Consider the following 13,808-nt stretch of genomic DNA (forward strand, 5'->3'; position numbering starts at 1 on the left):
GAGGCCTGATGTTTCCCTGCCTCACTGTCATTCTTGATATCCATTTTCACCACTGTGCAAAAACCACTGTGCAGTGCATTGTAAGCACTTAAAAAATATTTGTTGACCTACCACATGCAGGACAGTTCTCCAGGTGGCCTTGTATCCACCCAGTTCTCCCTCCTTTTTCGTCTGTAGTTCTCAAGAGAAACTGTAGAATATGCTGGGAATGCAACATCCTGAGATAAGGACGGACTGACCGGAAAGGCCCAGGCTTTGTGCCAGTCGCTTCTATGTTGTCTTCTAATATCTCATTACTAGTAAATATAAGTGATTTTTTTATTTTAAGAGACAGGGTCTTGCTCTGTTGCCCAGGCTGGAGTGTAGTGGTGCAATCACCACACATGGCTAATGTTTTAATTTTTAATTTTTTTACCTGTTACCCAGGCTAGTTTCAAACTCCTAGCCTCAAGCAGTCCTCCTGCCTCAGCCTCCCTAAGCACTGGAATTACAAGTACGAGTCACTGTGCCCGGCCATAAGTGAAATATTTAAAGTAAGAAGAGGATGTGAACAAGTTTTGGTCCATCTTGTTCACAATCTCTTCTTTTCTCTGTACTATTTTCTCTTGTAATTTCTGTACTAAATAACAATCCTCATAATCTACTCCAAGTTGGCATTTGTTGTTTTCAGGGATGACCTGTGCACCCAGGATGATGAGTTTCTATAATCTAAATGCAATGGCTCACATTTTAGACTTAAAGTATTATATTTCGCACTGTGTTGTTCCTCTTATTGCTCTTTCTATTTCATTGCTTTGCTGGAATGTAGGGTATATGGCTCTCTTCCCATGTGTCTAGGCACAATTGTCTATTGTGGTCACTTGGAAAGAATACTTGGGAAACTCTTCCCTTTAGGGTGCAGGAGGTAGAAGCAGTGGTAGAAGTGGATGGTGGTTTAGATCGTCTTGGTTTTTACTGAGAAGGAAGCCATTTCTTGCCAGAGTTCTGCTCAAAAATCACTGCTTGCTTTCTAGCAAGTGTTCTCTCTATTGTTACAGCCACTCATCTGTAAGTTATGGTAGTAGTGATTATTAAGTATCATTTCAGATATCAACCAAATTCTGACTGTGAACTATTTTTGTGTTAAATGAAATATCATTTGTTTTAACTATGCAAGTAGAAACTATTTCTTTACAATAAGTATTAATTTAATTATCAGATCTTGAATAAGAGAAAGACTGTAAATTGAATACCCGATTTTGTATATGTTTAAATGTGGACAAATAGGTTAAACATTCTCCTGTTAATTTTTTTTCTCTCTTAAAAGGCAAAGGTGATTAGCTGATCTGTGATCTGAAGGGAAATGGCTTTGATCATCTTATCAACTTTTCCATTTAGCTTTCTTTAAATGGACCCATCTTATACAGTTGGCTTGGTACTATTTGCAATATACTTGCTATTTGAAATCAAAATTCTTCCCAGATGACTAAGGAAATTTGGGTTAAAATGTTAGTTCAATGACTTTTTTCTCAATGACCTGGTGAAATAACTTTACCTCAAAATTTTAAATTGGTCTTTTGGAAAGAAAACTTGTTTGCACATTTTAATGTTGATATTAGTTCATGCAGGCCTATATATTTTTCAAGGGGCAAAAGTCCAAACTTTAAATCCATAACCCAAGTTTAAATCCATACTTGCTTGCTGTGACTTCACTTGGATTTGAATAGGAGACCCACCTTTCTTCTGATGTTTTAAGTAGGCAGTTGTGGATGGTTTCCCGGGAAGAAAATCCCCAACAGGGAACTTTTTGAAGAGTTGTTGCATTTGCTCTGTATGCTCTCTGTGTTTTGATACACTGAGCAAGGAATGTTGATGAGACATGAGGCAGAACAGCTTGTTCCTCCACAGCTATTTTGACTTTGCAATGCTGGCAGTAGTAAAAAAAAAAAAAAAAAAAAAAAAAGAAAAAAAAGAGAAAAAAAGTTTAGTGTGTTAACTAAGCAAACACATGGGGCTTGGAAGAAGGCTAGGGAACAGCTAGGCTATTCTTGGTATCCAAAACCCTATTGCTTAGGAACTTTTAATTCCAGTTTATGAATGCATAGTACTTGGAGTTCTACATTTCTCTAGATGTCCTTTGTCTCTGGGAGTGTTAACAGGAACAAATGGTGTTGCTAATGAAGTAAAATTGTTTTTGTGTTCAATAATTAGATTTTAGTACAAGGAAGATGACTTAGAAGAATAGACACCTCAAAGGATTCAGAATGTGACTGTGAAAACCAAATTAATTAAGAGAAATACTCATACTACTTTAGGTATTGATGAGTGTGGATTATCCTGAAAAAATGAAAATATCAAAGATGGAAGTTTGTTATATTGGGACACTGCAAGGCATTGTAGAAGAATGTGGATTATAAACTTGAGTTTTGTGAGTTGTTGTTGCTGTTTTTCACAGAAGTGCCAGCATGCCAGCTCTGAGCCAATGCTTTAGGAGGCATGGAAAGTTTCCATTGGCCTCTCTTATGCTCCTACCATCTGCCATGAGAAGGACACACCATAGTTAGCAACAGCTCCTTTTGCCTGGGTCCCAGGATCAGAGATACAGGAAACCAACCTGAATTTGAGCCAAGCTGAGCCTAATTGAGCCCAGCTAATCCACTGCTGATCTGTGGACCTCTGAGGGAGAAGTGGAAGTGAATACTTTTTTTGTTTTAAGCCATGGAGATTTGGCAGTTGTTTGTTATGCAGCAAAACCTGACTAATACACCTTTATTAGAGGTCTCTAATTACAGGTTGTTGACATGTGAGGACCAGAGTATATATGACCCAGATCTTAGGTCCTGCTTTAGATTCCCTTAGCAGGTTTGTTTCTCAGCCCATGCTGTCAATGGTTTGACAGTGATACTTGCTGTCACTGGGCAGTAGCTACAGGACAGTCAGGTTTACTGGCTACGATTCAGAATTTCTTACTCCTCCCATCACGTTTTTAGACATTTGAACTTTTAATTCCAGTTTATGCATGCATAGTTGAAATTCACTCTGATGAAATTGCATAGTACTTGGTGTGGTGACTGACATCTTGAGTGGCCACCAGAAGAGCTAGATGACACAACTCAGAAGTGTGATGGTATTAATTCCCATGGAGCAATATTTGACTAATGGGAAACTGAAGATGGGAGGAAGAAAGCAAATACCTCTCTCCCCTTCTTACTCCTTCCCATGTACTATTCCAATTACAGATACACAAAGCTCATTTGAAGTCCTGTATGGCCAAGCAGGTGCTTTTGCTGAGTGATCCACTATGCCTATTTATGGCTCATTGAGAAGCAGTGACCAGCAAGGTAATAGCATTTTACATGGTTTTCCATCCTTCTTTGCTACATCTCCCTTTCCCCCCCTGGTTTGTAGAACCCAAAGAAAGCATCAACACTTAATTCTTGATTCAGGCTCTGTTTTCTAGAGAACCTAAGCTAAGACCTTGACCTAGACCATCATGTCAAGGTGAAGATGATGAAACTGATGGTTAGGATTATGTCAACTAATACCTACTGATCACCACTGACTGTATCAAGCAATGTATAGAGTGTTTTGAATTCATTTTATTTAAAGTTCATTACAACTCATGAGCTGTGTAGTAGTATTAGCTCATTATATAGATGTTTGAAAATTTGCCAGGATCACATAGCAAGTAAGTGGAGCCAGGATAAAAACCCAAATATTTCTGATATCATATCTTATGAGTTAAACCACTAAGTAACACAAATAAATTGCGGAATAGGTCACTGGGTGCCCAGTTTCAATGTGTGCCTGATACAGTGTACTTCACATAGCGTACATTCAATATGGAGTTTTGATTTAATAAATAATTTATTAGTTTTCTATTAATAATATTCTGGTAATGCTGGGTGCAGTGGCTCAGGCCTATAATCCCAGCATTTTGGGAAGCAAAGGTGGGAGGATTGCTTGAGTCCAGGAGATCAAGACTAGCCTGGCCAACATAGACAGACCCTGTCTCTACAAAAAAAATTTTTAAAAATAACATTTTGGTAAACCTAGAGTTATTCTACTTAGGACTCATGGTTTGTCAATTAAAAAAATTAGAGTAAAAAAGCCATATTTAACCATAAAACCTAAGTTAGAAGACTATTTAGAATTTTTGGGGGCTAGAGAGATACCATAAAATTATCTTTGTATATTGTTTGAAAATAGTCTATTTGAACCTGATGGATTTAGGATAAAGGCATATCTATTACAGTAGGAATGCTTTTTTGTTTTTGTTTTGTTTTGTTTTTAAAAACCCATCCTTGTTGCTTTATGGAGGCAGATGATTATGTAGAAAAGCAGTGAACTAAGAATAAGTGGACTTCAATTCAGCCCTTGAGTTTTTCATGAACAAGTTTATGATTTTGTGAAAGTCAGTCTGGGCTTGGGATTCAGATACAACATCTGTAAAATGCAAAATTGGTTGAAGAATATTTCCAGCTCTGACTAACATCTGTGATTTTCCTGAAGTTACTAGGACTTTATGTCCAGATGGTATCTGAAGAGACAGTTGCAGCTACACTTTTGATGATACGTTATGCTCTTTCCCTCTTCTAAGACTTCCCTTTATCTGTTACTTAGTTTGGCAGATTACATGTTCTTTAAGATTCATTTCAAATACCTTTTTTTTGGTTTTTAAATTTGTGAACCTCCCTTGACATTCTTAGGCAATTTCCTACTTTTTACCCATAGGATAGCTTTATATACCTACGCTGTAATTTTTACTCCATCATTTTGTGATTATTTGTATATATGTTTCTCACTATACTGTGGACATTTAAAAAAACACAACTAAGTATTTATTATACTTTAAGAAGGGAATCAATTGCAGTAGTGTTATAGAAGCTATATATATTTTTCCTAATGCCTTATGTGTTCATAGACTTTAGGTACAAACACTTTGATCATCAAATTCCACTTTTTGCCTCTAAAAATATACTAGCTCATGTGCACGAAGAGATTTGTGTAAGTTTCTTTATTGTAGCAGTGTTCGAATTATTTTCTTAACTGGGACTACAGGCACATGCCACCATGCCTGGCTGGATTTTTTTTGTTTTGATTTTTTTTTTTTTTTTTTGGTAGAGATGGGATTTCACCATGTTACCCAGGCTGGTCTTGAACTCCTGGGCTCAACTGATATACCCACCTTGGCCTCCCAAAGTGCTGGAATTACAGGTGTGAGCCACCATGCATAGCCTGTTTTCATTTTAATAGCTCCAGTGACGTATAATTGACTGTATTACTTTACTACGACTGCTATAACAAAATACCACAGACTGAGTGTCTTAAACATACAGAAATGTATTTATTCACATTTCTGGAAGCTAAAATTCAGTTGAAGGTATCAGCAGGATTGATTTCTTCTGAGGCCTCTCTCCTGGGCTTGCAGATGGCCACCTTCTTGCTATGTCCCTACATGGTCATCCTGTGGTCTGTGTCCTAATCTCTTCTCTTCCAAAACAACAACAACAAAAAAATTCCAGTTGTATTGGATAAGGGCCCACCAATATGACCTTATTTTACCTCAATTCTCTCTTGAAAGGTCTTATCTCGAAATATAGTAACAATCTGATGTAATGGTGGGTAAGACTTCAACATATGAATTTTGGAGGATACAATTAAGTTCATAACATTGACCTACCATAAAATGCACATAAAGTGTACAGTGTGATGTTCTGAGATATACATTCATCTACAAAACTATCACAGTCAAGATAATGAATATGTCATTGTCCTTTCATATTTTCCATGGCCTCTTTGTCATCCCTTCCTTTAGCCTTTCCCTACCTTCCTCAATTCTTATGCAATCATTGATCTGCTTTTGATCACTGTATATTAGTTTGTATTTTCTAGAATGTAATACACATGGAATCATATAGATTATACTCATTTTGTTATTCAGCCTAATTATTTTGAGGCTCAGCTATAATGTAGCACATACCAATAACTTATTCATTTTGTTGCTGAGTAATATTCCATTGTATGGGTATGCCATAGTTTCTTTATACATTCATCTGTTTATGGACATTTGGGTTCTTTCTAGTTTGGGCCATTAAAAATAAAGCTGCTATGTACATTTGTGTACAGGTCTTATGTGGACATATTCTTTTATTTCTTTTGGGTAAATACCCAATAGCAAAATGGCTGGATTTTGTGGTAACCTTAAAAAAAACTCTACTGTTTTTCAAAGTAGTTGTAGTATTTTATGATTTAATTTAATTTACAAATCTGTATCTTAAATGACAAATAAAAATTGCATACATTTATGGTATACAATGTGATGTTTTGATATATGTATAGATTGTGGAATTATTACATCAAGCTTGTTAACATATCTATCACCTCACATGCTTATTTTTTTGTGGTAAGAACAGTTAAAATCTCTTTCAGCAATTTCAAGTTTATATTATTATTAACTATAGTCTCCATGTTGTGTAATCATTCTCCAAAATTTATTTCTCCTGTCTAACTGAAACTTTTTACTCTTTGACCAACATCTCCACATTGTCCCTACATTCGCAAGCCCCTGGTAACCATCTTTCAATTCTCTGCTTCTATGAGTTCAACTCTTTTAGATTCCACATAAAAATAAGATCATACAGTATTTGTCTTTCTGTGCATGGCTTATTACACTCAGCATAATATCCTCCAGATTTATCTATGTTGTCACAAATGAGTAGATTTCCTTTTTTATGGCTGAATACTATTCCACTGTGTATATATACTACATTTTATTTATTCCCATTAATAGACACTTAGATGGAGTCCATGTCTTGAAATTGTGAATAATCTGCAATGAACATAGAAGTACAGATATCTCAATGACTTACTGATTTTATTTCCTTTGGATAAATACCCAGAAGTAGGATTGCTGGATCATATGGTTGTTTTATTTTTAATTTGTTGATTAACATCTATGCTGTTTCCTCCAATGACCATGGGTTATACTATTTTATAATTCTGCCATCAAGTGTATGAGAGTTCCAGTTCTCCTATATCTTTACCAATACTTGGTATGGTCAATTTCTACTTATTTGTTTGTTTATTGATATTTAAAATTTTATCCATTTACACAGGTATGAAGGGGCATCTCATTGTGGTTCCAATTTCCATTTCCATAATGACTAATGATGTTGAGACTCTTTTCATGTGTTTATTTGCCACTCATTATCTTTTTTGCTGAAGTGTCTGTTCAAATCTTTTGTCCTTTAAAAAATTGGGTTATTTCTTTTGAATATAGTGATTCAATTTATTTTGAATCATTATGTATTCTGGATACTAGTTTTTTAAAAAATCATATAAATCATTTGGAAATATATTCTTCCATCCTGTGGCTTATTTTCTTATTCTATTAGCAGTATCTTTTGAAGAACAGTACATTTAATTTTGATAAGGTCCAATTTGTCAGTTTGTTCTTTCATAGATTATTTTTGCTATATCTGAAAAATCTGCCTATCATATGGTCACAAAAGTTATTCTCCTATTTTAAAAAGAAGTTTTGTCATTTTATTTTCAGTTAAGTCAATGATTCATTTTAAGTTAATTTTTGCATGTGGCAAAATAAACAGATATATTAAGGGGCAGATTCAAGTTTCTTTTTTGCATTGGATATCCAGTTGCTCCCCCATTGTTTTTGAAAAGACTATCCTTTCTCTATTAGAGTTTCTTTGCATCCTTGTGGAAAACATTTGCTCATGTATGTGTGGGGGTCTCTTTCTTTCTTTCCTTTCTTTTTTTTTTTTTTTTTTGAGACAGAGTCTCTCCCTGTCGCCCAGGCTGGAGTGCAGTGGCACAATCTTGGCTCACTCCAGCCTCCACCTCCCAGGTTCAAGTGATTCTCCTGCCTCAGCCTCCTGAGTAGCTGAGATTACAGGCACATGTCACCATGCCTGGCTAATTTTTCTTTTTTTGTATTTTTAGTAAAGATGGGGTTTCACCATTGGCCAGGCTGGTCTTGAACTCCTGACCTCAGATGATCCTCCCACCTCGGCCTCCCAAAGTGCCAGGATTACAGGCATGAGACACCATGCCCGGCCAGGTCTATTTCTTCATTGATCTACTGGTGTATGTTACAAGTACTACATTTACTTGATTACTTATAAGAAGTCTTGAATGAAATAGTGTTAACCCCCCAACTTGTTTGTTATTTTTTAAAATTGCTATTGTTTCTTGCCACTGAGCTAAAAAATAGTTGCTGTTGACTATTTTAGGTTCTTTGCATTTTCATATGTGTTTTGTCAATTTCTACAAAAGTCCTCCTGGGATTTTGATTGGAATTTGCTGGACTCTGTAGAATAATTTGGGAAGAAATGACATCTTTAAAATATTGAGTAATATTTTATATATTACTGGCTAATTAATATATCTATTTTGTTTTTTCTTTATTTTTTCTCAACAATGTTTTAAGATTTCTGTTTATAGGTTTTCCACATCTTTTATGTACGTTATCCCTATTTTATGTATTTTTATGTTATCATTAGTGACATTTAAAACATTCAATTTCCAATAACTTGTTGCTAGTATATAAATTCAGTTGATTTTATATGCCAATCTTGTATCCCAAAATCTTGCTAAGCTTACTTATTAGTACAAGTAGCTTTTATTCTTGATTCCATCACATTTCTATACAAATGATCATATTGTCTGTGAATAAAGACAGTTTTATTTCTTCTTTTCTGATTTCTGTGCTTATTTATTTTTCTTTTCTTTCTTTATTGTACTAGCTGAAACTTCCAGGACAAAGTTGAATAGAAGTGGTGAGAGTAGAGATTCTTGTTTTGTTCTGGTCTTTTATCTTTCAGTATAATACATTTTCATAGGTGCTTTTTTTCGGTTGAGAAAATTCTCTTCAGTTTCTTTTTCACTGAGTCATTTTATGAGGAATGGGTGTTGGATTTTGCCAAATGGTTTGTTGTGCCTATTTTATATGCCTGTTACGTACACGTTGAAGAATTTCTTTTCTTTTCTTTTTTTTTTTTTTGAGATGGAGTCTCGCTCTGTCACCCAGGCTGGAGTGCAGTGGCATGATCTCGGCTCTTGGCACACTGCACCTCCTGGGTTCATGCCATTCTCCTGCCTCAGCCTCCTGAATAGCTGGGACTACAGGCGCCCACCACCATGCCCGGCTAATTTTTTGTATTTTTAGTAGAGACAGGGTTTCACTGTGTTAGCCAGGATGGTCTCGAACTCCTGACCTCATGATCCGCCCGTCTCAGCCTCCCAAAGTGCTGGGATTACAGGCGTGAGCCACCGCGCCCGGCCCTGAAGAATTTCTTTTAGCATTTCTTGTGTAGGTCTCCTGGAAAAAAAATCTGATTTGGGGAGAAGGGTATGAAAATGTCTTTATTTTTCATTTTTGTAGGATATAGGACTATGCTACAATTTTATGTAGACTCTATTTAGAATCCTATACAGAATTCCAGACTAACATGTTTTACTTTCAGCTCTTTAAAGATGTCATTCCATTGTTTTGGCCTTCATTGTTTCTGAAGAGAAATCAGACATAATTTTTATCATTGTTTTCTTCTGTGTAATGTTTCTTTTTTCTCTGACTGCTTTTAAGATTTTTGTGTCATCTTTGGCTATCAACAGAGTGAGTATGGTGTGCCTAGTTCTGTTTTTGTGTTTATCCTCTTTTGGGGTTACTATGATTCTTGATGCTGAGGTTTGATATTTCTAATCAATTCTGAGAAATTCTCGGCCATTATGTTTTCAAGGATTTCTTCTGACTCATTTTCTATCTCTCACAGATGCAATTACATATTTACTAGGCTACTTAATATTGTCCTAGGGATCATAGACTCAACTTTTTCACTCATTCCCCCTTTTATTTATTTATTTATTTTTGGATAATTGACCTGTCCTCAGGTTTACTGCTGCTTTTTGCTGCTGCTAATAGGCTACTGTTGTGTTTTATGGCCTGTTAGACTCCTAATATGTATTCTCTTTTGATGACAGTGTATTTTAAAAACAAATTTTGACATTTCAGTTTGGTTTCTTTTCATACTTTTCATTACTCTGCTGAAATTCTGTATATATTCATGCATGCTCTCCACCTTTTCCACTGAATTATTTGACATATTTATCATAGTTATGCTAAAGTTACCCCCTGATAAATCTAAGGTCTGTACTTTGTAGAGTCTCAGCCTGTTGACTGTTTTCTCATTTGATTATTGCTCACATTTTTTCTCTTTGTGTGTCTCAAAATTTTTTACTGTATGTTGGACATTGTGAGAAAAATAGTACAGATTGAGAAAATTAATATTTATTTACCCTAGAAAAGTGCATACTTTTTTTTTGTTAGACCTTTTCTTGGGAAAGTTGAGGAAATCTGTTGTATGTTTGAGGTATGTGGGATTATTTCAGCCTTTGTTGGATTAGTTTACCACTGACTTCAAATGTTTTGAAAACAGAATAAGGTCTTTTCTATCACTAGGGCTTGTGATCTGAGCACTGGCAAGATTTCAGAGATCTCTGTGTGCTCCCGGACTGTTTTGGTTGCTAGGGAGTTCTTTTTCCTTTCCTGTTTCTGACTTTATTAATCTCAGGAGGTCTCTCTTCTTTTTGCTCTGCTGCTTCAAGCCTTTAGCATCCAGTGCCTTGTACTTAACGAAAGTTTACAACACTCTGAGGAACTGTTCTCAGTTCTTCTGCCTTATTTCTGGCCTCTGTTGCGACTGTTTTGACCTAGTGAAGGCCTAGACTTTCTCAGACAGATTTCTTTTAACTCTTCTGTCCTGACTCCAGCCTTCACTGGGATGCTGCCTTGCACTTAGGGAAGGTTCACATGCCTCAAGGATCTCTCTCTCAGATTTCTTGACTTTCCCTCAGTCTTCAGTATAGTCCTCTTCTGTGCCTGATGAAGACCTGTGGTAAAGTGCTGGCAGGTGAGTACAGCTTGATGGTGTGGGTGGGTTCCTTGGGACTCCAGCATGTCAAGCCAGTTCACACACAGGTCTTAATAGTTGTCTAAGATTCATGTAGTTTCTCATTTTCTTTTCTGTAGTAGATTCTGTTTCCTGCTGCACCACCGGGGATGAAAAATTCACTGGTCTCCTCTTTTATAGAACAGGATCATAACTATACAGATTTTAGTTAAGTTAGCTTTATTAGTATTCTCAGCTTTTTTAATGGAATAAAAAGCAATGATATTATGGATTATCTGACTTTTCCTTTAGTATTAGGTTTGCCCAATCATCTCCATGATTTCTAAATTCCAAACTTCTTGAATAAATAAAATTTAAAAGAAAACACTGTACTAAAGTCAAAAGAAGGATTTTAAGGCATAGTTCTACTTTTTACTGTCCATGTATCCTTGGATAAACTGCTTCTCTGAAATTGTATTGCTTGCTTTTTCAGCTTGTTGAGTCTTTCATAAATTTAAGGGTTGGAATATGTCTCTCAGACAGAAATTGTTAGAGCCTTGCAAGTCTTCAGATGTATTCAAGTTTGGTAAACACTGGGTTAGGCCATGGATAAAAGATTGGTTTTTGTGTGTTCATAAGAAAACCTGGATAGGAAGCTCTTCTTCTTACAGAAAGCCTAGATTGAGAAGTAAAGCTGGGACTATTAGTCCGTGTTCTGCATTGAAATAATGGTAGCCATGCCTAGATTGATTTAAGATACCTGTCTTAACACAGGTAATAGTCACATCAAGGGAAAGAGCAACAGGCAGAACTCTTGGCTTTGTGTAAGAGCCCAAGGAAAGGGCCTGAGAGAGTATACACTGTATCAAAATGTAGTGTTAATGTGAGGTGTTGGGAAAAAGGTCTTGGGTGTGTGTGTGTCTGCATAATATATGTGTGGAAAACTCTCAGTGCTGGTCCTTTGAGATATGTCTGTGAAAACTCTTTCAATTAACAAAAATAACCAACATTAATTGAATACTTTTTATGTGCCAGTCACTGTTCCAAGTTCTCTACAAAAGGTAATTCTTTAGTCCTTATAGTAATACTGTGGTGGTGCTGATACTATTTTTATATTCATTTTTCAGAGAGGAAGCTAAATCACGTAAAAGTTAAGAAACAGCTCAGCGTTTCACAGCTAGTAAGTAACAGAGATGGGCTTGAGACCCAGATTGGCAGGATCCAGGTCTTGTGCTGGTAACGACTCTGCTATGGTGCCTCCCTTGAAAGCATCTTAGTGCTTTCATTGTTGTTTTTGTTATTGTTATTCTTACTATTATTTTGTACCCCCTTGGTGGATAGTGGCTGTGAATTTGTAGTTGTGTTTCTTCTGGAGCTGAAGCTCCTGCCTCCTCTATTGTTAGCTAGAGTTTTTGTTACCTTTGAAATAATTGCTGAATCAACAAAACATCTGTTACATTGCTGCTGCTCGAATGGCTATCTTTTAGAATTAGCACTCTTCTTTCTGAATCTGATGCCACAGTATTTTGAACTTAAGGTATTTGGATGTGTCAGTAAAGGGGCTGTGGTAGCCGTGGTGACAGCCGCTCCAATGATGGTGACCGTAGAGAATGTGGCAGAGCTGTGAATGAGATGAAGAGATTTAGTGATGGCAGAGGAAACTGGGATTTCACAACTTTCTTCTCCCAAAAACTATTTGAAAGCAGATATGAGGAGTGGGAAATACACAAACAATTCCAGCCTTTGTGTACCTTACAGCATAATGAGTGATGCTCACAGCTGATAAATAATAATAGCAAATACCTGTATAGAACTTACTATGTACTGGACACTTTCCCAAATATTTTACATGCGTTATCTCACATGTTCCACTCAATAATCCCAGAAGATGGAACTCTGATCTCTAGTTTGCAGTTGAGGAAACTGAGGCAAAGCAAGGTTGAAGAGCTTGCTCAAGATCCTACAACTAGTAGGTGACAGAACTGATATTTGAACCTAGGAAGATTGGCTTGAGAATCTGACACTTAAACACTGTCCTATTCTGCTAACAAATAATGAGTCAGTTGGCAACTGTGGTAAGAGCTACAGAGACAATGAGAAGATGAGGGGGATTGAGCTGAGTCTAGAGAGTTTGGGAAGACTTGCCTGATGAAGTGATGAGGAGTGATGAAAAAGTCAGCCAGGTGAAGGGGCTTGTGTATATGTGCATGTGTGTGCCTGTGTTCCTCTGCCCATGCATGTGACATGGTCAGGGAGACACATTTTTAGGACTTGTGTAACACATCTCTGTAAATAGTCTCAAAATAAAATATCAATTTGTGATTCTTGTAATGGAAATTTACTTCATACACAACTTTCAGGCACTGTTTTGTAGCATAATTCAAAGTGATGCTCTCTTTGTATACAGCTTTAAGACAATGTTTGAGTACATATCTCTGTGTGTCTGTGTCCTGCTTTATGGGCAGTAAGAAGCTTGGGAATCCTGGAAAGCTGAATTCACATTCCAGCTTTTTAGCACTGGTCATTGCTCAGTTATTTGGGGTTGTGTTCTCTGTTTGTTGATTAATAGAAAATGCATTCAAAGTGCATAAAATAGAAAAATTACCCCCAATCAGTGCAAACGTCCACATATCTGAAGGCTTCTATTGCAGGTGCCTGGTAATCATCAGAACACCTCTAGTGAGACCACCAGGTTATTTCTGGGCTCCATCCCAGAGTCAATGGTCCCTCAAAAAGGAAGCTTTTATTTACTATAAGCAAAACCAAATAGAATTAGGAGGGCCATGGATTCAAGAACTCTAAAGACAGGGTTGAGAAATTAAGTGAGAAGGAGGAGACAGAGGAAGATCTAAGCATTGAGATTACTCCTCTGCCCAACTTAGTTGTGTTCTAACATTTTTAAAAAAGAGATTAACTGGGAAG

The 13,808-nt window shown here is 36.5% G+C and overlaps 1 long non-coding RNA gene across 4 annotated transcripts in view; it reads left to right on the plus strand.

Annotated features, from left to right (window-relative positions):
* Nucleotides 1-13,808, plus strand: part of LOC129059015 (uncharacterized) — a 179,020-nt gene that overhangs the window by 21,510 nt on the left and 143,702 nt on the right. For 3 of the 4 annotated variants that reach the window (XR_010139734.1, XR_008524591.2, XR_008524593.1), the window contains exon 4: nucleotides 3,219-3,320. The exons of the other annotated variant lie outside the window; for it this stretch is intronic. This is a non-coding gene — a long non-coding RNA (uncharacterized LOC129059015). The remainder of the gene's footprint in view (nucleotides 1-3,218; nucleotides 3,321-13,808) is intronic. 4 annotated transcript variants of the gene reach the window in all.

The sequence above is a fragment of the Pongo abelii genome, chromosome 3 (assembly GCF_028885655.2).
Source record: "Pongo abelii isolate AG06213 chromosome 3, NHGRI_mPonAbe1-v2.0_pri, whole genome shotgun sequence".
Lineage (NCBI taxonomy): Eukaryota > Metazoa > Chordata > Mammalia > Primates > Hominidae > Pongo > Pongo abelii.